Source organism: Sesamum indicum, linkage group LG6 (genome assembly GCF_026168435.1).
Source record: "Sesamum indicum cultivar Baizhima isolate 11 linkage group LG6, ASM2616843v1, whole genome shotgun sequence".
Taxonomy (NCBI): Eukaryota; Viridiplantae; Streptophyta; class Magnoliopsida; order Lamiales; family Pedaliaceae; genus Sesamum; species Sesamum indicum.
The window spans coordinates 11,618,602-11,645,037 of NC_142662.1; the positions used below are offsets into that span (position 1 = coordinate 11,618,602).

At 36.0% G+C, this 26,436-nt stretch overlaps 1 long non-coding RNA gene across 1 annotated transcript in view; it reads left to right on the top strand.

Annotated features, from left to right (window-relative positions):
* Positions 1–26,436, top strand: part of LOC105179921 (uncharacterized) — a 45,299-nt gene that overhangs the window by 9,709 nt on the left and 9,154 nt on the right. Inside the window, exons 10-22 of the long non-coding RNA XR_016065855.1 lie at positions 52–1,874; positions 1,975–2,670; positions 8,769–9,313; positions 9,873–9,948; positions 10,225–12,052; positions 12,153–12,221; positions 14,377–14,750; positions 14,851–15,554; positions 15,831–16,201; positions 16,302–16,997; positions 23,096–23,640; positions 24,200–24,275; positions 24,552–26,381. This is a non-coding gene — a long non-coding RNA (uncharacterized LOC105179921). The remainder of the gene's footprint in view (positions 1–51; positions 1,875–1,974; positions 2,671–8,768; positions 9,314–9,872; positions 9,949–10,224; positions 12,053–12,152; positions 12,222–14,376; positions 14,751–14,850; positions 15,555–15,830; positions 16,202–16,301; positions 16,998–23,095; positions 23,641–24,199; positions 24,276–24,551; positions 26,382–26,436) is intronic.

A 26,436-nucleotide genomic window follows, 5' to 3' on the forward strand; every position in this document is an offset into this window, starting at 1 on the left:
GTTAATGGGTTTCTTACATGGTTGTCTGTCTTGTCCTCTATTTTTTTTCAGATTACAAGAACGGATTTCTAAAGATGCAATGGGGGATAAGCTTAAGAGAATTCGAACGCCAAAAAGAAAATCCGAAGAAAAATAAGAAAAAGAGAAAGAAAAACAAAAAAAGAACAAAAAGAAAAAAAAAAGAAAAAGAGAGCAGTATTCGGCAAAAAAAAAAAAGGAGATAGAAAAGCAATCCCCACCGAGTTTTGATAACGTCAGTGGTGGTGGGAAATGTCGAGCTTTCTCCATTGCTGGAATCCCCTTTCGCATTGGAGTATCTCCCGAATTTGAGTTTCTTGATCCGATTGCATTTGTGGAGATTATTAAATTACAAGTTTGAGAAGAAGGGGTGAATGATATATCCATACATATCCTTGATAAGACGTACGTGACTCGTTCCCAATTTTTCTTCAATCATGTGAACTTGTTTGTTTCCATATCGCTAATAGATCTCATAGCTCGTGTTATTTCTTGTTATCTTTAGTGGTGAGCCAACTGTGGAGAAATAAAGCCAGCAACATTAGTCTTGCAACTTACCACCAAGAAAGGGCAGGTATTTGATACATTTGATCTTTGATATCTTATGGAATATTTCATTCTGTTGTATGCCATGGGTAACTAGCTCCATAGAACTTTTTCTGTTGCTTTCTTTCCTTGTAGTTTATTTTTTCTAAAATACGAGACCAACTTCCGATGCACTGCCCTCAGCTCTCTTTACCACTTTCTTCATGAAAGAAGTTGTGAGTTGTTGGGATAGTGATAAATAACGAGGCCATTATACAACTTGTTTCATAAGCAACGGTTGCAAAATGCAATAAAAGGAATAGCACAAATTGGCATTGGTAGATTAGTTTACTATCTCATGTTTAAAGTTTGCTCGTTGTGAACTCGATTGAGCTATTTGTCTTATGAAGGTCTATTGTATGATTTAGTGAAAAAGTGATGTGGGTTATGTCCTAGCTATGGTATTACGGACGACGTTAGTATTATTCGTGAGCCGGCTGTTGGTAAATGGTTCTTGATGCTACTTCATTGTTTTTGGTAAATGCGGTTAAATATTAACGGCAGTGTCCACTTGGATCTATTGGTTTATTGTAATTTCGTCAATGCAGGCAAAGTTGATTTGACCATGAACATTGTTGAGCATAAAAGTGGAGGAATTTATGCACGTGGTGGAATATCAAGTGGGTATGTCGAAAACATTAAGTTACATAAGCTTTGTTTATTTTGTAGAATTTCTAGTTTATATGTAACGGGGGTTTCCACTGTAGTTTACTGCCGTGAGCTGGATGCAATATTTGTTTATTTCTCATTGAAGTTGCTATAAAATAAATGGACAAATGACACTTTAGTCTTTAGAATTAGAGCTATGAATGTTAATTAGTTCTTCGAAGGACATTATTCTCTTCTTAGGTTTATGGGTTTCTTACATGGTTGTCTGTCTTGTCTTCTATTTTTTTTCAGATTACAAGAACGGATTTCTAAAGATGCAATGGGGGATAAGCTTAAGAGAATTCGAACGCCAAAAAGAAAATCCGAAGAAAAAGAACAAAAAGAGAAAGAAAAACAAAAAAAGAACAAAATGAAAAAAAAAGAAAAAGAGAGCAGTATTCGGCAAAAAAAAAAAAAGAGATAGAAAAGCAATCCCCGCCGAGTTTTGATAACGTCAGTGGTGGTGGGAAATGTCGAGCTTTCTCCATTGCTGGAATCCCCTTTCGCATTGGAGTATCTCCCGAATTTGAGTTTCTTGATCCGAATGCATTTGTGGAGATTATTAAACTACAAGTTTGAGAAGAAGGGGTGAATGATATATCCATACATATCCTTGATAAGACGTACGTGACTCGTTCCAAATTTTTCTTTAATCATGTGAACTTGTTTGTTTCCATATCGCTAATAGATCTCATAGCTCGTGTTATTTCTTGTTATCTTTAGTGGTGAGCCAACTGTGGGGAAATAAAGCCAGCAACATTAGTCTTGCAACTTACCACCAAGAAAGGGCAGGTATTTGGTACATTTGATCTTTGATGTCTTATGGAATATTTCATTCTGTTGTATGCCATAGCTCCATAGAACTTTTTCTGTTGCTTTCTTTCCTTGTAGTTTATTTTTTCTAAAATACGAGACCAACTTCCGATGCACTGCCCTCAGCTCTCTTTACCACTTTCTTCTTGAAAGAAGTTGTGAGTTGTTGGGATAGTGATAAATAACGAGGCCATTATACAACTTGTTTCATAAGCAACGGTTGCAAAATGCAATAAAAGGAATAGCACAAATTGGCATTGGTAGATTAGTTTACTATCTCATGTTTAAAGTTTGCTCGTTGTGAACTCGATTGAGCTATTTGTCTTATGAAGGTCTATTGTATGATTTAGTGGAAAAGTGATGTGGGTTATGTCCTAGCTATGGTATTACGGACGACGTTAGTATTATTCGTGATCCGGCTGTTGGTAAATGGTTCTTGATGCTACTTCATTGTTTTTGGTAAATGCGGTTAAATATTAACGGCAGTGTCCACCTGGATCTATTGGTTTATTGTAATTTCGTCAATGCAGGCAAAATTGATTTGACCATGAACATTATTGAGCGTAAAAGTGGACGAATTTATGGAGGTGGTGGAATATCAAGTGGGTATGTCGAAAACATTAAGTTACATAAGCTTTGTTTATTTTGTAGCATTTCTGGTTTATATGTGACGGGGGTTTCTACTGTAGTTTACTGCCGTGAGCTGGATGCAATATTTGTTTATTTCTCATTGAAGTTGCTAAAAAATAAATGGACTAATGACACTTTAGTCTTTAGAATTAGAGCTATGAATGTTAATTAGTTCTTCGAAGGACATTATTCCCTTCTTAGGTTAATGGGTTTCTTACATGGTTGTCTGTCTTGTCCTCTATTTTTTTTCAGATTACAAGAACGGATTTCTAAAGATGCAATGGGGGATAAGCTTAAGAGAATTCGAACGCCAAAAAGAAAATCCGAAGAAAAATAAGAAAAAGAGAAAGAAAAACAAAAAAAGAACAAAAAGAAAAAAAAAAGAAAAAGAGAGCAGTATTCGGCAAAAAAAAAAAAGGAGATAGAAAAGCAATCCCCACCGAGTTTTGATAACGTCAGTGGTGGTGGGAAATGTCGAGCTTTCTCCATTGCTGGAATCCCCTTTCGCATTGGAGTATCTCCCGAATTTGAGTTTCTTGATCCGATTGCATTTGTGGAGATTATTAAATTACAAGTTTGAGAAGAAGGGGTGAATGATATATCCATACATATCCTTGATAAGACGTACGTGACTCGTTCCCAATTTTTCTTCAATCATGTGAACTTGTTTGTTTCCATATCGCTAATAGATCTCATAGCTCGTGTTATTTCTTGTTATCTTTAGTGGTGAGCCAACTGTGGAGAAATAAAGCCAGCAACATTAGTCTTGCAACTTACCACCAAGAAAGGGCAGGTATTTGATACATTTGATCTTTGATATCTTATGGAATATTTCATTCTGTTGTATGCCATGGGTAACTAGCTCCATAGAACTTTTTCTGTTGCTTTCTTTCCTTGTAGTTTATTTTTTCTAAAATACGAGACCAACTTCCGATGCACTGCCCTCAGCTCTCTTTACCACTTTCTTCATGAAAGAAGTTGTGAGTTGTTGGGATAGTGATAAATAACGAGGCCATTATACAACTTGTTTCATAAGCAACGGTTGCAAAATGCAATAAAAGGAATAGCACAAATTGGCATTGGTAGATTAGTTTACTATCTCATGTTTAAAGTTTGCTCGTTGTGAACTCGATTGAGCTATTTGTCTTATGAAGGTCTATTGTATGATTTAGTGGAAAAGTGATGTGGGTTATGTCCTAGCTATGGTATTAGGGACGACGTTAGTATTATTCGTGATCCGGCTGTTGGTAAATGGTTCTTGATGCTACTTCATTGTTTTTGGTAAATGCGGTTAAATATTAACGGCAGTGTCCACTTGGATCTATTGGTTTATTGTAATTTCGTCAATGCAGGCAAAGTTGATTTGACCATGAACATTGTTGAGCATAAAAGTGGAGGAATTTATGCACGTGGTGGAATATCAAGTGGGTATGTCGAAAACATTAAGTTACATAAGCTTTGTTTATTTTGTAGAATTTCTAGTTTATATGTAACGGGGGTTTCCACTGTAGTTTACTGCCGTGAGCTGGATGCAATATTTGTTTATTTCTCATTGAAGTTGCTAAAAAATAAATGGACTAATGACACTTTAGTCTTTAGAATTAGAGCTATGAATGTTAATTAGTTCTTCGAAGGACATTATTCTTTTCTTAGGTTTATGGGTTTCTTACATGGTTGTCTGTCTTGTCTTCTATTTTTTTTCAGATTACAAGAACGGATTTCTAAAGATGCAATGGGGGATAAGCTTAAGAGAATTCGAACGCCAAAAAGAAAATCCGAAGAAAAAGAACAAAAAGAGAAAGAAAAACAAAAAAAGAACAAAAAGAAAAAAAAAAGAAAAAGAGAGCAGTATTCGGCCAAAAAAAAAAAAGAGATAGAAAAGCAATCCCCACCGAGTTTTGATAACGTCAGTGGTGGTGGGAAATGTCGAGCTTTCTCCATTTCTGGAATCCCCTTTCGCATTGGAGTATCTCCCGAATTTGAGTTTCTTGATCCGATTGCATTTGTGAAGATTATTAAATTACAAGTTTGAGAAGAAGGGGAGAATGATATATCCATACATATTCTTGATAAGACGTACGTGACTCGTTCTCAATTTTTCTTTAATCATGTGAACTTGTTTGTTTCCATATCGCTAATAGATCTCATAGCTCGTGTTATTTCTTGTTATCTTTAGTGGTGAGCCAACTGTGGGGAAATAAAGCCAGCAACATTAGTCTTGCAACTTACCACCAAGAAAGGGCAGGTATTTGGTACATTTGATCTTTGATGTCTTATGGAATATTTCATTCTGTTGTATGCATTGGGTAACTAGCTCCATAGAACTTTTTCTGTTGCTTTCTTTCCTTGTAGTTTATTTTTTCTAAAATACGAGACCAACTTCCGATGCACTGCCCTCAGCTCTCTTTACCACTTTCTTCTTGAAAGAAGTTGTGAGTTGTTGGGATAGTGATAAATAACGAGGCCATTATACAACTTGTTTCATAAGCAACGGTTGCAAAATGCAATAAAAGGAATAGCACAAATTGGCATTGGTAGATTAGTTTACTATCTCATGTTTAAAGTTTGCTCGTTGTGAACTCGATTGAGCTATTTGTCTTATGAAGGTCTATTGTATGATTTAGTGAAAAAGTGATGTGGGTTATGTCCTAGCTATGGTATTAGGGACGACGTTAGTATTATTCGTGATCCGGCTGTTGGTAAATGGTTCTTGATGCTACTTCATTGTTTTTGGTAAATGCGGTTAAATATTAACGGCAGTGTCCACTTGGATCTATTGGTTTATTGTAATTTCGTCAATGCAGGCAAAGTTGATTTGACCATGAACATTGTTGAGCATAAAAGTGGAGGAATTTATGCACGTGGTGGAATATCAAGTGGGTATGTCGAAAATATTAAGTTACAGAAGCTTTGTTTATTTTGTAGAATTTCTAGTTTATATGTAACGGGGGTTTCCACTGTAGTTTACTACCGTGAGGTGGATGCAATATTTGTTTATTTCTCATTGAAGTTGCTCAAAAATAAATGGACTAAAGACACTTTAGTCTTTAGAATTAGAGCTATGAATGTTAATTAGTTCTTCGAAGGACATTATTCTCTTCTTAGGTTTATGGGTTTCTTACATGGTTGTCTGTCTTGTCTTCTATTTTTTTTCAGATTACAAGAACGGATTTCTAAAGATGCAATGGGGGATAAGCTTAAGAGAATTCGAACGCCAAAAAGAAAATCCGAAGAAAAAGAACAAAAAGAGAAAGAAAAACAAAAAAAGAACAAAAAGAAAAAAAAAAGAAAAAGAGAGCAGTATTCGGCCAAAAAAAAAAAAAAAAGAGATAGAAAAGCAATCCCCACCGAGTTTTGATAACGTCAGTGGTGGTGGGAAATGTCGAGCTTTCTCCATTGCTGGAATCCCCTTTCGCATTGGAGTATCTCCCGAATTTGAGTTTCTTGATCCGATTGCATTTGTGGAGATTATTAAATTACAAGTTTGAGAAGAAGGGGAGAATGATATATCCATACATATCCTTGATAAGACGTACGTGACTCGTTCCCAATTTTTCTTTAATCATGTGAACTTGTTTGTTTCCATATCGCTAATAGATGATCTCATAGCTCGTGTTATTTCTTGTTATCTTTAGTGGTGAGCCAACTGTGGGGAAATAAAGCCAGCAACATTAGTCTTGCAACTTACCACCAAGAAAGGGCAGGTATTTGGTACATTTGATCTTTGATGTCTTATGGAATATTTCATTCTGTTGTATGCATTGGGTAACTAGCTCCATAGAACTTTTTCTGTTGCTTTCTTTCCTTGTAGTTTATTTTTTCTAAAATACGAGACCAACTTCCGATGCACTGCCCTCAGCTCTCTTTACCACTTTCTTCTTGAAAGAAGTTGTGAGTTGTTGGGATAGTGATAAATAACGAGGCCATTATACAACTTGTTTCATAAGCAACGGTTGCAAAATGCAATAAAAGGAATAGCACAAATTGGCATTGGTAGATTAGTTTACTATCTCATGTTTAAAGTTTGCTCGTTGTGAACTCGATTGAGCTATTTGTCTTATGAAGGTCTATTGTATGATTTAGTGGAAAAGTGATGTGGGTTATGTCCTAGCTATGGTATTACGGACGACGTTAGTATTATTCGTGAGCCGGCTGTTGGTAAATGGTTCTTGATGCTACTTCATTGTTTTTGGTAAATGCGGTTAAATATTAACGGCAGTGTCCACTTGGATCTATTGGTTTATTGTAATTTCGTCAATGCAGGCAAAGTTGATTTGACCATGAACATTGTTGAGCATAAAAGTGGAGGAATTTATGCACGTGGTGGAATATCAAGTGGGTATGTCGAAAACATTAAGTTACATAAGCTTTGTTTATTTTGTAGAATTTCTAGTTTATATGTAACGGGGGTTTCCACTGTAGTTTACTGCCGTGAGCTGGATGCAATATTTGTTTATTTCTCATTGAAGTTGCTAAAAAATAAATGGACAAATGACACTTTAGACTTTAGAATTAGAGCTATGAATGTTAATTAGTTCTTCGAAGGACATTATTCTCTTCTTAGGTTTATGGGTTTCTTACATGGTTGTCTGTCTTGTCTTCTATTTTTTTTCAGATTACAAGAACGGATTTCTAAAGATGCAATGGGGGATAAGCTTAAGAGAATTCGAACGCCAAAAAGAAAATCCGAAGAAAAAGAACAAAAAGAGAAAGAAAAACAAAAAAAGAACAAAATGAAAAAAAAAGAAAAAGAGAGCAGTATTCGGCAAAAAAAAAAAAAAAAAAAAAGAGATAGAAAAGCAATCCCCACCGAGTTTTGATAACGTCAGTGGTGGTGGGAAATGTCGAGCTTTCTCCATTGCTGGAATCCCCTTTCGCATTGTAGTATCTCCCGAATTTGAGTTTCTTGATCCGATTGCATTTGTGGAGATTATTAAATTACAAGTTTGAGAAGAAGGGGTGAATGATATATCCATACATATCCTTGATAAGACGTACGTGACTCGTTCCCAATTTTTCTTTAATCATGTGAACTTGTTTGTTTCCATATCGCTAATAGATCTCATAGCTCGTGTTATTTCTTGTTATCTTTAGTGGTGAGCCAACTGTGGGGAAATAAAGCCAGCAACATTAGTCTTGCAACTTACCACCAAGAAAGGGCAGGTATTTGGTACATTTGATCTTTGATGTCTTATGGAATATTTCATTCTGTTGTATGCATTGGATAACTAGCTCCATAGAACTTTTTCTGTTGCTTTCTTTCCTTGTAGTTTATTTTTTCTAAAATGCGAGACCAACTTCCGATGCACTGCCCTCAGCTCTCTTTACCACTTTCTTCTTGAAAGAAGTTGTGAGTTGTTGGGATAGTGATAAAAAACGAGGCCATTATACAACTTGTTTCATAAGCAACGGTTGCAAAATGCAATAAAAGGAATTGCACAAATTGGCATTGGTAGATTAGTTTACTATTTCATGTTTAAAGTTTGCACGTTGTGAACTCGATTGAGCTATTTGTCTTATGAAGGTCTATTGTATGATTTAGTGGAAAAGTGATGTGGGTTATGTCCTAGCTATGGTATTACGGACGACGTTAGTATTATTCGTGAGCCGGCTGTTGGTAAATGGTTTTTGATGCTACTTCAATGTTTTTGGTAAATGTGGTTAAATATTAACGGCAGTGTCCACCTGGATCTATTGGTTTATTGTAATTTCGTCAATGCAGGCAAAATTGATTTGACCATGAACATTATTGAGCGTAAAAGTGGACGTATTTATGGAGGTGGTGGAATATCAAGTAGGTATGTCGAAAACATTAAGTTACATAAGCTTTGTTTATTTTGTAGCATTTCTGGTTTATATGTGACGGGGGTTTCTACTGTAGTTTACTGCCGTGAGCTGGATGCAATATTTGTTTATTTCTCATTGAAGTTGCTAAAAAATAAATGGACTAATGACACTTTAGTCTTTAGAATTAGAGCTATGAATGTTAATTAGTTCTTCGAAGGACATTATTCTCTTCTTAGGTTTATGGGTTTCTTACATGGTTGTCTGTCTTGTCTTCTATTTTCTTTCAGATTACAAGAACGGATTTCTAGAGATGCAATGGGGGATAAGCTTAAGAGATTTCGAACGCCAAAAAGAAAATCCGAAGAAAAAGAACAAAAAGAGAAAGAAAAACAAAAAAAGAACAAACAGAAAAAAAAAAGAAAAAGAGAGCAGTATTCGGCAAAAAAAAAATAAAAAAGAGATAGAAAAGCAATCCCCACCGAGTTTTGATAACGTCAGTGGTGGTGGGAAATGTCGTGCTTTCTCCATTGCTGGAATCCCCTTTCACATTGGAGTATCTCCCGAATTTGAGTTTCTTGATCCGATTGCATTTGTGGAGATTATTAAATTACAAGTTTGAGAAGAAGGGGTGAATGATATATCCATACATATCCTTGATAAGACGTACGTGACTCGTTCCAAATTTTTCTTTAATCATGTGAACTTGTTTGTTTCCATATCGCTAATAGATCTCATAGCTCGTGTTATTTCTTGTTATCTTTAGTGGTGAGCCAACTGTGAGGAAATAAAGCCAGCAATATTAGTCTTGCAACTTACCACCAAGAAAGGGCAGGTATTTGGTACAATTGATCTTTGATGTCTTATGGAATATTTCATTCTGTTGTATGCATTGGGTAACTAGCTCCATAGAACTTTTTCTGTTGCTTTCTTTCCTTGTAGTTTATTTTTTCTAAAATACGAGACCAACTTCCGATGCACTGCCCTCAGCTCTCTTTACCACTTTCTTCTTGAAAGAAGTTGTGAGTTGTTGGGATAGTGATAAATAACGAGGCCATTATACAACTTGTTTCATAAGCAACGGTTGCAAAATGCAATAAAAGGAATAGCACAAATTGGCATTGGTAGATTAGTTTACTATCTCATGTTTAAAGTTTGCTCGTTGTGAACTCGATTGAGCTATTTGTCTTATGAAGGTCTATTGTATGATTTAGTGGAAAAGTGATGTGGGTTATGTCCTAGCTATGGTATTACGGACGACGTTAGTATTATTCGTGAGCCGGCTGTTGGTAAATGGTTCTTGATGCTACTTCAATGTTTTTGGTAAATGCGGTTAAATATTAACGGCAGTGTCCACCTGGATCTATTGGTTTATTGTAATTTCGTCAATGCAGGCAAAGTTGATTTGACCATGAACATTGTTGAGCATAAAAGTGGAGGAATTTATGCACGTGGTGGAATATCAAGTGGGTATGTCGAAAACATTAAGTCACATAAGCTTTGTTTATTTTGTAGAATTTCTAGTTTATATGTAACGGGGGTTTCCACTGTAGTTTACTGCCGTGAGGTGGATGCAATATTTGTTTATTTCTCATTGAAGTTGCTCAAAAATAAATGGACTAATGACACTTTAGTCTTTAGAATTAGAGCTATGAATGTTAATTAGTTCTTCGAAGGACATTATTCTCTTCTTAGGTTTATGGGTTTCTTACATGGTTGTCTGTCTTGTGTTCTATTTTTTTTCAGATTACAAGACCGGATTTCTAAAGATGCAATGGGGGATAAGCTTAAGAGAATTTGAACGCCAAAAAGAAAATCCGAAGAAAAAGAACAAAAAGAGAAAGAAAAACAAAAAAAGAACAAAAAGAAAAAAAAAGAAAAAGAGAGCAGTATTCGGCAAAAAAAAAAAAAAGAGATAGAAAAGCAATCCCCACCGAGTTTTGATAACGTCATTGGTGGTGGGACATGTCGAGCTTTCTCCATTGCTGGAATCCCCTTTCGCATTGGAGTATCTCCCGAATTTGAGTTTCTTGATCCGATTGCATTTGTGGAGATTATTAAATTACAAGTTTGAGAAGAAGGGGTGAATGATATATCCATACATATCCTTGATAAGACGTACGTGACTCGTTCCCAATTTTTCTTTAATCATGTGAACATGTTTGTTTCCATATCGCTAATAGATCTCATAGCTCGTGTTATTTCTTGTTGTCTTTAGTGGTGAGCCAACTGTGGGGAAATAAAGCCAGCAACATTAGTCTTGCAACTTACCACCAAGAAAGGGCAGGTATTTGGTACATTTGATCTTTGATGTCTTATGGAATATTTCATTCTGTTGTATGCATTGGGTAACTAGCTCCATAGAACTTTTTCTGTTGCTTTCTTTCCTTGTAGTTTATTTTTTCTAAAATGCGAGACCAACTTCCGATGCACTGCCCTCAGCTCTCTTTACCACTTTCTTCTTGAAAGAAGTTGTGAGTTGTTTGGATAGTGATAAATAACGAGGCCATTATACAACTTGTTTCATAAGCAACGGTTGCAAAATGCAATAAAAGGAATTGCACAAATTGGCATTGGTAGATTAGTTTACTATCTCATGTTTAAAGTTTGCTCGTTGTGAACTCGATTGAGCTATTTGTCTTATGAAGGTCTATTGTATGATTTAGTGGAAAAGTGATGTGGGTTATGTCCTAGCTATGGTATTACGGACGACGTTAGTATTATTCGTGAGCCGGCTGTTGGTAAATGGTTCTTGATGCTACTTCAATGTTTTTGGTAAATGCGGTTAAATATTAACGGCAGTGTCCACCTGGATCTATTGGTTTATTGTAATTTCGTCAATGCAGGCAAAGTTGATTTGACCATGAACATTGTTGAGCATAAAAGTGGAGGAATTTATGCAGGTGGTGGAATATCAAGTGGGTATGTCGAAAACATTAAGTTACAGAAGCTTTGTTTATTTTGTAGAATTTCTAGTTTATATGTAACGGGGGTTTCCACTGTAGTTTACTGCCGTGAGGTGGATGCAATATTTGTTTATTTCTCATTGAAGTTGCTCAAAAATAAATGGACTAATGACACTTTAGTCTTTAGAATTAGAGCTATGAATGTTAATTAGTTCTTCGAAGGACATTATTCTCTTCTTAGGTTTATTGGTTTTTTACATGGTTGTCTGTCTTGTCTTCTATTTTTTTTCAGATTACAAGAACGGATTTCTAAAGATGCAATGGGGGATAAGCTTAAGAGAATTCGAACGCCAAAAAGAAAATCCGAAGAAAAAGAACAAAAAGAGAAAGAAAAACAAAAAAAGAACAAAAAGAAAAAAAAAAAAGAAAAAGAGATCAGTATTCGGCAAAAAAAAAAAAAAAGAGATAGAAAAGCAATCCCCACCGAGTTTTGATAACGTCAGTGGTGGTGGGAAATGTCGAGCTTTCTCCATTGCTGGAATCCCCATTCGCATTGGAGTATCTCCCGAATTTGAGTTTCTTGATCCGATTGCATTTGTGGAGATTATTAAATTACAAGTTTGAGAAGAAGGGGAGAATGATATATCCATACATATCCTTGATAAGACGTACGTGACTCGTTCCCAATTTTTCTTTAATCATGTGAACTTGTTTGTTTCCATATCGCTAATAGATCTCATAGCTCGTGTTATTTCTTGTTATCTTTAGTGGTGAGCCAATTGTGGGGAAATAAAGCCAGCAACATTAGTCTTGCAACTTACCACCAAGAAAGGGCAGGTATTTGGTACATTTGATCTTTGATGTCTTATGGAATATTTCATTCTGTTGTATGCATTGGGTAACTAGCTCCATAGAACTTTTTCTGTTGCTTTCTTTCCTTGTAGTTTATTTTTTCTAAAATGCGAGACCAACTTCCGATGCACTGCCCTCAGCTCTCTTTACCACTTTCTTCTTGAAAGAAGTTGTGAGTTGTTGGGATAGTGATAAATAACGAGGCCATTATACAACTTGTTTCATAAGCAACGGTTGCAAAATGCAATAAAAGGAATTGCACAAATTGGCATTGGTAGATTAGTTTACTATCTCATGTTTAAAGTTTGCTCGTTGTGAACTCGATTGAGCTATTTGTCTTATGAAGGTCTATTGTATGATTTAGTGGAAAAGTGATGTGGGTTATGTCCTAGCTATGGTATTACGGACGACGTTAGTATTATTCGTGAGCCGGCTGTTGGTAAATGGTTCTTGATGCTACTTCAATGTTTATGGTAAATGCGGTTAAATATTAACGGCAGTGTCCACCTGGATCTATTGGTTTATTGTAATTTCGTCAATGCAGGCAAAGTTGATTTTTTTCTCGGTAATGGTAAATTTCATTATTAAAAAAAAAAAAAAAAAAAATGGTACAGTACAACAATTAATTGGGTAGTCCCTCGACAGGCCAAGGGATACGCCATAGTCTATAAAGGGCCCATGTACTAATCGAACTGGAAAGATTAAGGCTCAGAATCCTCTGCCTAACATCATCAATAATATGAGAAGCCAATACATTAGGCGGGTGTTCACTTTGTTGGAACCGTCTGGAGTTTCTTTCTCGCCACAAATGGTAAACCAATGACCCAAGTAATGCTCGGTATGCTGCATTGATGATATGCTTCCCTCTCCATTTTTTTACTGCCCATTCCACATCCATTGCCCATGTGCGATTGGGCCAATCGAATCGAATAATTTCCCGTATGGCTATAAGGCATCTTCTGCTATATCGGCATCGGAAGAATAAATGATTATGTGTCTCGGTTGTTTCTTCATCACAAAGAATACACCCTCCAATGTGTGTGAGCCAGGGTTTGTCTGTCGTTGGCAGTTTTTCCTGAAAAGCCATCCATAAGATAAAACAATGTCGTGGGATCTTTAGAGAACCCGAAAGTAGTGACGTCCAGCCTATTTTTGGTCCGGGCGGGCAGATAAGTCTGTATAGGGCTTGGGCTGTGGGTCGGCCATCCGGGAAACGCCAAAATGATTCTATCTTCTCCACCATGGATCTCGGGTAGTGAATAAATAATCTGAAGGCATTCCAAATCCGTTATGAGGGGCCAGTGCCATTGGCCCTCATCAATAACCGTATTGAGTTTGGTAGATTCATCAAGCCCAAGTAAACTCGGTCCTCGTGGAAATCGAGAAATCAGGGGCCCAGGTGATGCCATGGATCCTTCCACAGAAAGAAGTTCCTCCCATCTCCAATATAACACTCCACCATTGGTTTGATAAGGCTGCGTAGACGAAGCAGCTTTTTCCAACCCCATGATCCACCCTTCTCGTCAACAGTCCAAATGGTATTATTGTGTAGGCGTCCGAGCTGTAACCACTCAACCCAGATAGACGTTCGGTCACATCTAATGACATCACACAACTTTTTAGTCATTAGTGCTCGGTTCAGCGCATCAATATCTTTAATTCCAAGGCCTCCTTGCCCAATCGGTTTGCAAACATCCTTCCACGCAACTTTGGCAAAACCCGTCATTGAGGTGCCTTTCCAAAGGAATCTTCGAAGGCGTTTCTCAACTTCCTTAATGATCGCCTTCGGTAAAGTTGATTTGACCATGAACATTGTTGAGCATAAAAGTGGAGGAATTTATGCAGGTGGTGGAATATCAAGTGGGTATGTCGAAAACATTAAGTTACAGAAGCTTTGTTTATTTTGTAGAATTTCTAGTTTATATGTAACAGGGGTTTCCACTGTAGTTTACTGCCGTGAGGTGGATGCAATATTTTTTTATTTCTCATTGAAGTTGCTCAAAAATAAATGGACTAATGACACTTTAGTCTTTAGAATTAGAGCTATGAATGTTAATTAGTTCTTCGAAGGACATTATTCTCTTCTTAGGTTTATGGGTTTCTTACATGGTTGTCTGTCTTGTCTTCTATTTTTTTTCAGATTACAAGAACGGATTTCTAAAGATGCAATGGGGGATAAGCTTAAGAGAATTCGAACGCCAAAAAGAAAATCCGAAGAAAAAGAACAAAAAGAGAAAGAAAAACAAAAAAAGAACAAAAAGAAAAAAAAAAGAAAAAGAGATCAGTATTCGGCAAAAAAAAAAAAAAAGAGATAGAAAAGCAATCCCCGCCGAGTTTTGATAACGTCAGTGGTGGTGGGAAATGTCGAGCTTTCTCCATTGCAGGAATCCCCTTTCGCATTGGAGTATCTCCCGAATTTGAGTTTCTTGATCCGATTGCATTTGTGGAGATTATTAAATTACAAGTTTGAGAAGAAGGGGAGAATGATATATCCATACATATCCTTGATAAGACGTACGTGACTCGTTCCCAATTTTTCTTTAATCATGTGAACTTGTTTGTTTCCATATCGCTAATAGATCTCATAGCTCGTGTTATTTCTTGTTATCTTTAGTGGTGAGCCAACTGTGGGGAAATAAAGCCAGCAACATTAGTCTTGCAACTTACCACCAAGAAAGGGCAGGTATTTGGTACATTTGATCTTTGATGTCTTATGGAATATTTCATTTTGTTGTATGCATTGGGTAACTAGCTCCATAGAACTTTTTCTGTTGCTTTCTTTCCTTGTAGTTTATTTTTTCTAAAATACGAGACCAACTTCCGATGCACTGCCCTCAGTTCTCTTTACCACTTTCTTCTTGAAAGAAGTTGTGAGTTGTTGGGATAGTGATAAATAACGAGGCCATTATACAACTTGTTTCATAAGCAACGGTTGCAAAATGCAATAAAAGGAATAGCACAAATTGGCATTGGTAGATTAGTTTACTATCTCATGTTTAAAGTTTGCTCGTTGTGAACTCGATTGAGCTATTTGTCTTATGAAGGTCTATTGTATGATTTAGTGAAAAAGTGATGTGGGTTATGTCCTAGCTATGGTATTACGGACGACGTTAGTATTATTCGTGAGCCGGCTGTTGGTAAATGGTTCTTGATGCTACTTCATTGTTTTTGGTAAATGCGGTTAAATATTAACGGCAGTGTCCACTTGGATCTATTGGTTTATTGTAATTTCGTCAATGCAGGCAAAGTTGATTTGACCATGAACATTGTTGAGCATAAAAGTGGAGGAATTTATGCACGTGGTGGAATATCAAGTGGGTATGTCGAAAACATTAAGTTACATAAGCTTTGTTTATTTTGTAGAATTTCTAGTTTATATGTAACGGGGGTTTCCACTGTAGTTTACTGCCGTGAGCTGGATGCAATATTTGTTTATTTCTCATTGAAGTTGCTATAAAATAAATGGACAAATGACACTTTAGTCTTTAGAATTAGAGCTATGAATGTTAATTAGTTCTTCGAAGGACATTATTCTCTTCTTAGGTTTATGGGTTTCTTACATGGTTGTCTGTCTTGTCTTCTATTTTTTTTCAGATTACAAGAACGGATTTCTAAAGATGCAATGGGGGATAAGCTTAAGAGAATTCGAACGCCAAAAAGAAAATCCGAAGAAAAAGAACAAAAAGAGAAAGAAAAACAAAAAAAGAACAAAATGAAAAAAAAAGAAAAAGAGAGCAGTATTCGGCAAAAAAAAAAAAAGAGATAGAAAAGCAATCCCCGCCGAGTTTTGATAACGTCAGTGGTGGTGGGAAATGTCGAGCTTTCTCCATTGCTGGAATCCCCTTTCGCATTGGAGTATCTCCCGAATTTGAGTTTCTTGATCCGAATGCATTTGTGGAGATTATTAAACTACAAGTTTGAGAAGAAGGGGTGAATGATATATCCATACATATCCTTGATAAGACGTACGTGACTCGTTCCAAATTTTTCTTTAATCATGTGAACTTGTTTGTTTCCATATCGCTAATAGATCTCATAGCTCGTGTTATTTCTTGTTATCTTTAGTGGTGAGCCAACTGTGGGGAAATAAAGCCAGCAACATTAGTCTTGCAACTTACCACCAAGAAAGGGCAGGTATTTGGTACATTTGATCTTTGATGTCTTATGGAATATTTCATTCTGTTGTATGCCATAGCTCCATAGAACTTTTTCTGTTGCTTTCTTTCCTTGTAGTTTATTTTTTCTAAAATACGAGACCAACTTCCGATGCACTGCCCTCAGCTCTCTTTACCACTTTCTTCTTGAAAGAAGTTGTGAGTTGTTGGGATAGTGATAAATAACGAGGCCATTATACAACTTGTTTCATAAGCAACGGTTGCAAAATGCAATAAAAGGAATAGCACAAATTGGCATTGGTAGATTAGTTTACTATCTCATGTTTAAAGTTTGCTCGTTGTGAACTCGATTGAGCTATTTGTCTTATGAAGGTCTATTGTATGATTTAGTGGAAAAGTGATGTGGGTTATGTCCTAGCTATGGTATTACGGACGACGTTAGTATTATTCGTGATCCGGCTGTTGGTAAATGGTTCTTGATGCTACTTCATTGTTTTTGGTAAATGCGGTTAAATATTAACGGCAGTGTCCACCTGGATCTATTGGTTTATTGTAATTTCGTCAATGCAGGCAAAATTGATTTGACCATGAACATTATTGAGCGTAAAAGTGGACGAATTTATGGAGGTGGTGGAATATCAAGTGGGTATGTCGAAAACATTAAGTTACATAAGCTTTGTTTATTTTGTAGCATTTCTGGTTTATATGTGACGGGGGTTTCTACTGTAGTTTACTGCCGTGAGCTGGATGCAATATTTGTTTATTTCTCATTGAAGTTGCTAAAAAATAAATGGACTAATGACACTTTAGTCTTTAGAATTAGAGCTATGAATGTTAATTAGTTCTTCGAAGGACATTATTCCCTTCTTAGGTTAATGGGTTTCTTACATGGTTGTCTGTCTTGTCCTCTATTTTTTTTCAGATTACAAGAACGGATTTCTAAAGATGCAATGGGGGATAAGCTTAAGAGAATTCGAACGCCAAAAAGAAAATCCGAAGAAAAATAAGAAAAAGAGAAAGAAAAACAAAAAAAGAACAAAAAGAAAAAAAAAAGAAAAAGAGAGCAGTATTCGGCAAAAAAAAAAAAGGAGATAGAAAAGCAATCCCCACCGAGTTTTGATAACGTCAGTGGTGGTGGGAAATGTCGAGCTTTCTCCATTGCTGGAATCCCCTTTCGCATTGGAGTATCTCCCGAATTTGAGTTTCTTGATCCGATTGCATTTGTGGAGATTATTAAATTACAAGTTTGAGAAGAAGGGGTGAATGATATATCCATACATATCCTTGATAAGACGTACGTGACTCGTTCCCAATTTTTCTTCAATCATGTGAACTTGTTTGTTTCCATATCGCTAATAGATCTCATAGCTCGTGTTATTTCTTGTTATCTTTAGTGGTGAGCCAACTGTGGAGAAATAAAGCCAGCAACATTAGTCTTGCAACTTACCACCAAGAAAGGGCAGGTATTTGATACATTTGATCTTTGATATCTTATGGAATATTTCATTCTGTTGTATGCCATGGGTAACTAGCTCCATAGAACTTTTTCTGTTGCTTTCTTTCCTTGTAGTTTATTTTTTCTAAAATACGAGACCAACTTCCGATGCACTGCCCTCAGCTCTCTTTACCACTTTCTTCATGAAAGAAGTTGTGAGTTGTTGGGATAGTGATAAATAACGAGGCCATTATACAACTTGTTTCATAAGCAACGGTTGCAAAATGCAATAAAAGGAATAGCACAAATTGGCATTGGTAGATTAGTTTACTATCTCATGTTTAAAGTTTGCTCGTTGTGAACTCGATTGAGCTATTTGTCTTATGAAGGTCTATTGTATGATTTAGTGGAAAAGTGATGTGGGTTATGTCCTAGCTATGGTATTAGGGACGACGTTAGTATTATTCGTGATCCGGCTGTTGGTAAATGGTTCTTGATGCTACTTCATTGTTTTTGGTAAATGCGGTTAAATATTAACGGCAGTGTCCACTTGGATCTATTGGTTTATTGTAATTTCGTCAATGCAGGCAAAGTTGATTTGACCATGAACATTGTTGAGCATAAAAGTGGAGGAATTTATGCACGTGGTGGAATATCAAGTGGGTATGTCGAAAACATTAAGTTACATAAGCTTTGTTTATTTTGTAGAATTTCTAGTTTATATGTAACGGGGGTTTCCACTGTAGTTTACTGCCGTGAGCTGGATGCAATATTTGTTTATTTCTCATTGAAGTTGCTAAAAAATAAATGGACTAATGACACTTTAGTCTTTAGAATTAGAGCTATGAATGTTAATTAGTTCTTCGAAGGACATTATTCTTTTCTTAGGTTTATGGGTTTCTTACATGGTTGTCTGTCTTGTCTTCTATTTTTTTTCAGATTACAAGAACGGATTTCTAAAGATGCAATGGGGGATAAGCTTAAGAGAATTCGAACGCCAAAAAGAAAATCCGAAGAAAAAGAACAAAAAGAGAAAGAAAAACAAAAAAAGAACAAAAAGAAAAAAAAAAGAAAAAGAGAGCAGTATTCGGCCAAAAAAAAAAAAGAGATAGAAAAGCAATCCCCACCGAGTTTTGATAACGTCAGTGGTGGTGGGAAATGTCGAGCTTTCTCCATTTCTGGAATCCCCTTTCGCATTGGAGTATCTCCCGAATTTGAGTTTCTTGATCCGATTGCATTTGTGAAGATTATTAAATTACAAGTTTGAGAAGAAGGGGAGAATGATATATCCATACATATTCTTGATAAGACGTACGTGACTCGTTCTCAATTTTTCTTTAATCATGTGAACTTGTTTGTTTCCATATCGCTAATAGATCTCATAGCTCGTGTTATTTCTTGTTATCTTTAGTGGTGAGCCAACTGTGGGGAAATAAAGCCAGCAACATTAGTCTTGCAACTTACCACCAAGAAAGGGCAGGTATTTGGTACATTTGATCTTTGATGTCTTATGGAATATTTCATTCTGTTGTATGCATTGGGTAACTAGCTCCATAGAACTTTTTCTGTTGCTTTCTTTCCTTGTAGTTTATTTTTTCTAAAATACGAGACCAACTTCCGATGCACTGCCCTCAGCTCTCTTTACCACTTTCTTCTTGAAAGAAGTTGTGAGTTGTTGGGATAGTGATAAATAACGAGGCCATTATACAACTTGTTTCATAAGCAACGGTTGCAAAATGCAATAAAAGGAATAGCACAAATTGGCATTGGTAGATTAGTTTACTATCTCATGTTTAAAGTTTGCTCGTTGTGAACTCGATTGAGCTATTTGTCTTATGAAGGTCTATTGTATGATTTAGTGAAAAAGTGATGTGGGTTATGTCCTAGCTATGGTATTAGGGACGACGTTAGTATTATTCGTGATCCGGCTGTTGGTAAATGGTTCTTGATGCTACTTCATTGTTTTTGGTAAATGCGGTTAAATATTAACGGCAGTGTCCACTTGGATCTATTGGTTTATTGTAATTTCGTCAATGCAGGCAAAGTTGATTTGACCATGAACATTGTTGAGCATAAAAGTGGAGGAATTTATGCACGTGGTGGAATATCAAGTGGGTATGTCGAAAATATTAAGTTACAGAAGCTTTGTTTATTTTGTAGAATTTCTAGTTTATATGTAACGGGGGTTTCCACTGTAGTTTACTACCGTGAGGTGGATGCAATATTTGTTTATTTCTCATTGAAGTTGCTCAAAAATAAATGGACTAAAGACACTTTAGTCTTTAGAATTAGAGCTATGAATGTTAATTAGTTCTTCGAAGGACATTATTCTCTTCTTAGGTTTATGGGTTTCTTACATGGTTGTCTGTCTTGTCTTCTATTTTTTTTCAGATTACAAGAACGGATTTCTAAAGATGCAATGGGGGATAAGCTTAAGAGAATTCGAACGCCAAAAAGAAAATCCGAAGAAAAAGAACAAAAAGAGAAAGAAAAACAAAAAAAGAACAAAAAGAAAAAAAAAAGAAAAAGAGAGCAGTATTCGGCCAAAAAAAAAAAAAAAAGAGATAGAAAAGCAATCCCCACCGAGTTTTGATAACGTCAGTGGTGGTGGGAAATGTCGAGCTTTCTCCATTGCTGGAATCCCCTTTCGCATTGGAGTATCTCCCGAATTTGAGTTTCTTGATCCGATTGCATTTGTGGAGATTATTAAATTACAAGTTTGAGAAGAAGGGGAGAATGATATATCCATACATATCCTTGATAAGACGTACGTGACTCGTTCCCAATTTTTCTTTAATCATGTGAACTTGTTTGTTTCCATATCGCTAATAGATGATCTCATAGCTCGTGTTATTTCTTGTTATCTTTAGTGGTGAGCCAACTGTGGGGAAATAAAGCCAGCAACATTAGTCTTGCAACTTACCACCAAGAAAGGGCAGGTATTTGGTACATTTGATCTTTGATGTCTTATGGAATATTTCATTCTGTTGTATGCATTGGGTAACTAGCTCCATAGAACTTTTTCTGTTGCTTTCTTTCCTTGTAGTTTATTTTTTCTAAAATACGAGACCAACTTCCGATGCACTGCCCTCAGCTCTCTTTACCACTTTCTTCTTGAAAGAAGTTGTGAGTTGTTGGGATAGTGATAAATAACGAGGCCATTATACAACTTGTTTCATAAGCAACGGTTGCAAAATGCAATAAAAGGAATAGCACAAATTGGCATTGGTAGATTAGTTTACTATCTCATGTTTAAAGTTTGCTCGTTGTGAACTCGATTGAGCTATTTGTCTTATGAAGGTCTATTGTATGATTTAGTGGAAAAGTGATGTGGGTTATGTCCTAGCTATGGTATTACGGACGACGTTAGTATTATTCGTGAGCCGGCTGTTGGTAAATGGTTCTTGATGCTACTTCATTGTTTTTGGTAAATGCGGTTAAATATTAACGGCAGTGTCCACTTGGATCTATTGGTTTATTGTAATTTCGTCAATGCAGGCAAAGTTGATTTGACCATGAACATTGTTGAGCATAAAAGTGGAGGAATTTATGCACGTGGTGGAATATCAAGTGGGTATGTCGAAAACATTAAGTTACATAAGCTTTGTTTATTTTGTAGAATTTCTAGTTTATATGTAACGGGGGTTTCCACTGTAGTTTACTGCCGTGAGCTGGATGCAATATTTGTTTATTTCTCATTGAAGTTGCTAAAAAATAAATGGACAAATGACACTTTAGACTTTAGAATTAGAGCTATGAATGTTAATTAGTTCTTCGAAGGACATTATTCTCTTCTTAGGTTTATGGGTTTCTTACATGGTTGTCTGTCTTGTCTTCTATTTTTTTTCAGATTACAAGAACGGATTTCTAAAGATGCAATGGGGGATAAGCTTAAGAGAATTCGAACGCCAAAAAGAAAATCCGAAGAAAAAGAACAAAAAGAGAAAGAAAAACAAAAAAAGAACAAAATGAAAAAAAAAGAAAAAGAGAGCAGTATTCGGCAAAAAAAAAAAAAAAAAAAAAGAGATAGAAAAGCAATCCCCACCGAGTTTTGATAACGTCAGTGGTGGTGGGAAATGTCGAGCTTTCTCCATTGCTGGAATCCCCTTTCGCATTGTAGTATCTCCCGAATTTGAGTTTCTTGATCCGATTGCATTTGTGGAGATTATTAAATTACAAGTTTGAGAAGAAGGGGTGAATGATATATCCATACATATCCTTGATAAGACGTACGTGACTCGTTCCCAATTTTTCTTTAATCATGTGAACTTGTTTGTTTCCATATCGCTAATAGATCTCATAGCTCGTGTTATTTCTTGTTATCTTTAGTGGTGAGCCAACTGTGGGGAAATAAAGCCAGCAACATTAGTCTTGCAACTTACCACCAAGAAAGGGCAGGTATTTGGTACATTTGATCTTTGATGTCTTATGGAATATTTCATTCTGTTGTATGCATTGGATAACTAGCTCCATAGAACTTTTTCTGTTGCTTTCTTTCCTTGTAGTTTATTTTTTCTAAAATGCGAGACCAACTTCCGATGCACTGCCCTCAGCTCTCTTTACCACTTTCTTCTTGAAAGAAGTTGTGAGTTGTTGGGATAGTGATAAAAAACGAGGCCATTATACAACTTGTTTCATAAGCAACGGTTGCAAAATGCAATAAAAGGAATTGCACAAATTGGCATTGGTAGATTAGTTTACTATTTCATGTTTAAAGTTTGCACGTTGTGAACTCGATTGAGCTATTTGTCTTATGAAGGTCTATTGTATGATTTAGTGGAAAAGTGATGTGGGTTATGTCCTAGCTATGGTATTACGGACGACGTTAGTATTATTCGTGAGCCGGCTGTTGGTAAATGGTTTTTGATGCTACTTCAATGTTTTTGGTAAATGTGGTTAAATATTAACGGCAGTGTCCACCTGGATCTATTGGTTTATTGTAATTTCGTCAATGCAGGCAAAATTGATTTGACCATGAACATTATTGAGCGTAAAAGTGGACGTATTTATGGAGGTGGTGGAATATCAAGTAGGTATGTCGAAAACATTAAGTTACATAAGCTTTGTTTATTTTGTAGCATTTCTGGTTTATATGTGACGGGGGTTTCTACTGTAGTTTACTGCCGTGAGCTGGATGCAATATTTGTTTATTTCTCATTGAAGTTGCTAAAAAATAAATGGACTAATGACACTTTAGTCTTTAGAATTAGAGCTATGAATGTTAATTAGTTCTTCGAAGGACATTATTCTCTTCTTAGGTTTATGGGTTTCTTACATGGTTGTCTGTCTTGTCTTCTATTTTCTTTCAGATTACAAGAACGGATTTCTAGAGATGCAATGGGGGATAAGCTTAAGAGATTTCGAACGCCAAAAAGAAAATCCGAAGAAAAAGAACAAAAAGAGAAAGAAAAACAAAAAAAGAACAAACAGAAAAAAAAAAGAAAAAGAGAGCAGTATTCGGCAAAAAAAAAATAAAAAAGAGATAGAAAAGCAATCCCCACCGAGTTTTGATAACGTCAGTGGTGGTGGGAAATGTCGTGCTTTCTCCATTGCTGGAATCCCCTTTCACATTGGAGTATCTCCCGAATTTGAGTTTCTTGATCCGATTGCATTTGTGGAGATTATTAAATTACAAGTTTGAGAAGAAGGGGTGAATGATATATCCATACATATCCTTGATAAGACGTACGTGACTCGTTCCAAATTTTTCTTTAATCATGTGAACTTGTTTGTTTCCATATCGCTAATAGATCTCATAGCTCGTGTTATTTCTTGTTATCTTTAGTGGTGAGCCAACTGTGAGGAAATAAAGCCAGCAATATTAGTCTTGCAACTTACCACCAAGAAAGGGCAGGTATTTGGTACAATTGATCTTTGATGTCTTATGGAATATTTCATTCTGTTGTATGCATTGGGTAACTAGCTCCATAGAACTTTTTCTGTTGCTTTCTTTCCTTGTAGTTTATTTTTTCTAAAATACGAGACCAACTTCCGATGCACTGCCCTCAGCTCTCTTTACCACTTTCTTCTTGAAAGAAGTTGTGAGTTGTTGGGATAGTGATAAATAACGAGGCCATTATACAACTTGTTTCATAAGCAACGGTTGCAAAATGCAATAAAAGGAATAGCACAAATTGGCATTGGTAGATTAGTTTACTATCTCATGTTTAAAGTTTGCTCGTTGTGAACTCGATTGAGCTATTTGTCTTATGAAGGTCTATTGTATGATTTAGTGGAAAAGTGATGTGGGTTATGTCCTAGCTATGGTATTACGGACGACGTTAGTATTATTCGTGAGCCGGCTGTTGGTAAATGGTTCTTGATGCTACTTCAATGTTTTTGGTAAATGCGGTTAAATATTAACGGCAGTGTCCACCTGGATCTATTGGTTTATTGTAATTTCGTCAATGCAGGCAAAGTTGATTTGACCATGAACATTGTTGAGCATAAAAGTGGAGGAATTTATGCACGTGGTGGAATATCAAGTGGGTATGTCGAAAACATTAAGTCACATAAGCTTTGTTTATTTTGTAGAATTTCTAGTTTATATGTAACGGGGGTTTCCACTGTAGTTTACTGCCGTGAGGTGGATGCAATATTTGTTTATTTCTCATTGAAGTTGCTCAAAAATAAATGGACTAATGACACTTTAGTCTTTAGAATTAGAGCTATGAATGTTAATTAGTTCTTCGAAGGACATTATTCTCTTCTTAGGTTTATGGGTTTCTTACATGGTTGTCTGTCTTGTGTTCTATTTTTTTTCAGATTACAAGACCGGATTTCTAAAGATGCAATGGGGGATAAGCTTAAGAGAATTTGAACGCCAAAAAGAAAATCCGAAGAAAAAGAACAAAAAGAGAAAGAAAAACAAAAAAAGAACAAAAAGAAAAAAAAAGAAAAAGAGAGCAGTATTCGGCAAAAAAAAAAAAAAGAGATAGAAAAGCAATCCCCACCGAGTTTTGATAACGTCATTGGTGGTGGGACATGTCGAGCTTTCTCCATTGCTGGAATCCCCTTTCGCATTGGAGTATCTCCCGAATTTGAGTTTCTTGATCCGATTGCATTTGTGGAGATTATTAAATTACAAGTTTGAGAAGAAGGGGTGAATGATATATCCATACATATCCTTGATAAGACGTACGTGACTCGTTCCCAATTTTTCTTTAATCATGTGAACATGTTTGTTTCCATATCGCTAATAGATCTCATAGCTCGTGTTATTTCTTGTTGTCTTTAGTGGTGAGCCAACTGTGGGGAAATAAAGCCAGCAACATTAGTCTTGCAACTTACCACCAAGAAAGGGCAGGTATTTGGTACATTTGATCTTTGATGTCTTATGGAATATTTCATTCTGTTGTATGCATTGGGTAACTAGCTCCATAGAACTTTTTCTGTTGCTTTCTTTCCTTGTAGTTTATTTTTTCTAAAATGCGAGACCAACTTCCGATGCACTGCCCTCAGCTCTCTTTACCACTTTCTTCTTGAAAGAAGTTGTGAGTTGTTTGGATAGTGATAAATAACGAGGCCATTATACAACTTGTTTCATAAGCAACGGTTGCAAAATGCAATAAAAGTAATTGCACAAATTGGCATTGGTAGATTAGTTTACTATCTCATGTTTAAAGTTTGCTCGTTGTGAACTCGATTGAGCTATTTGTCTTATGAAGGTCTATTGTATGATTTAGTGGAAAAGTGATGTGGGTTATGTCCTAGCTATGGTATTACGGACGACGTTAGTATTATTCGTGAGCCGGCTGTTGGTAAATGGTTCTTGATGCTACTTCAATGTTTTTGGTAAATGCGGTTAAATATTAACGGCAGTGTCCACCTGGATCTATTGGTTTATTGTAATTTCGTCAATGCAGGCAAAGTTGATTTGACCATGAACATTGTTGAGCATAAAAGTGGAGGAATTTATGCAGGTGGTGGAATATCAAGTGGGTATGTCGAAAACATTAAGTTACAGAAGCTTTGTTTATTTTGTAGAATTTCTAGTTTATATGTAACGGGGGTTTCCACTGTAGTTTACTGCCGTGAGGTGGATGCAATATTTGTTTATTTCTCATTGAAGTTGCTCAAAAATAAATGGACTAATGACACTTTAGTCTTTAGAATTAGAGCTATGAATGTTAATTAGTTCTTCGAAGGACATTATTCTCTTCTTAGGTTTATTGGTTTTTTACATGGTTGTCTGTCTTGTCTTCTATTTTTTTTCAGATTACAAGAACGGATTTCTAAAGATGCAATGGGGGATAAGCTTAAGAGAATTCGAACGCCAAAAAGAAAATCTCGAAGAAAAAGAACAAAAAGAGAAAGAAAAACAAAAAAAGAACAAAAAGAAAAAAAAAAAAGAAAAAGAGATCAGTATTCGGCAAAAAAAAAAAAAAAAGAGATAGAAAAGCAATCCCCACCGAGTTTTGATAACGTCAGTGGTGGTGGGAAATGTCGAGCTTTCTCCATTGCTGGAATCCCCATTCGCATTGGAGTATCTCCCGAATTTGAGTTTCTTGATCCGATTGCATTTGTGGAGATTATTAAATTACAAGTTTGAGAAGAAGGGGAGAATGATATATCCATACATATCCTTGATAAGACGTACGTGACTCGTTCCCAATTTTTCTTTAATCATGTGAACTTGTTTGTTTCCATA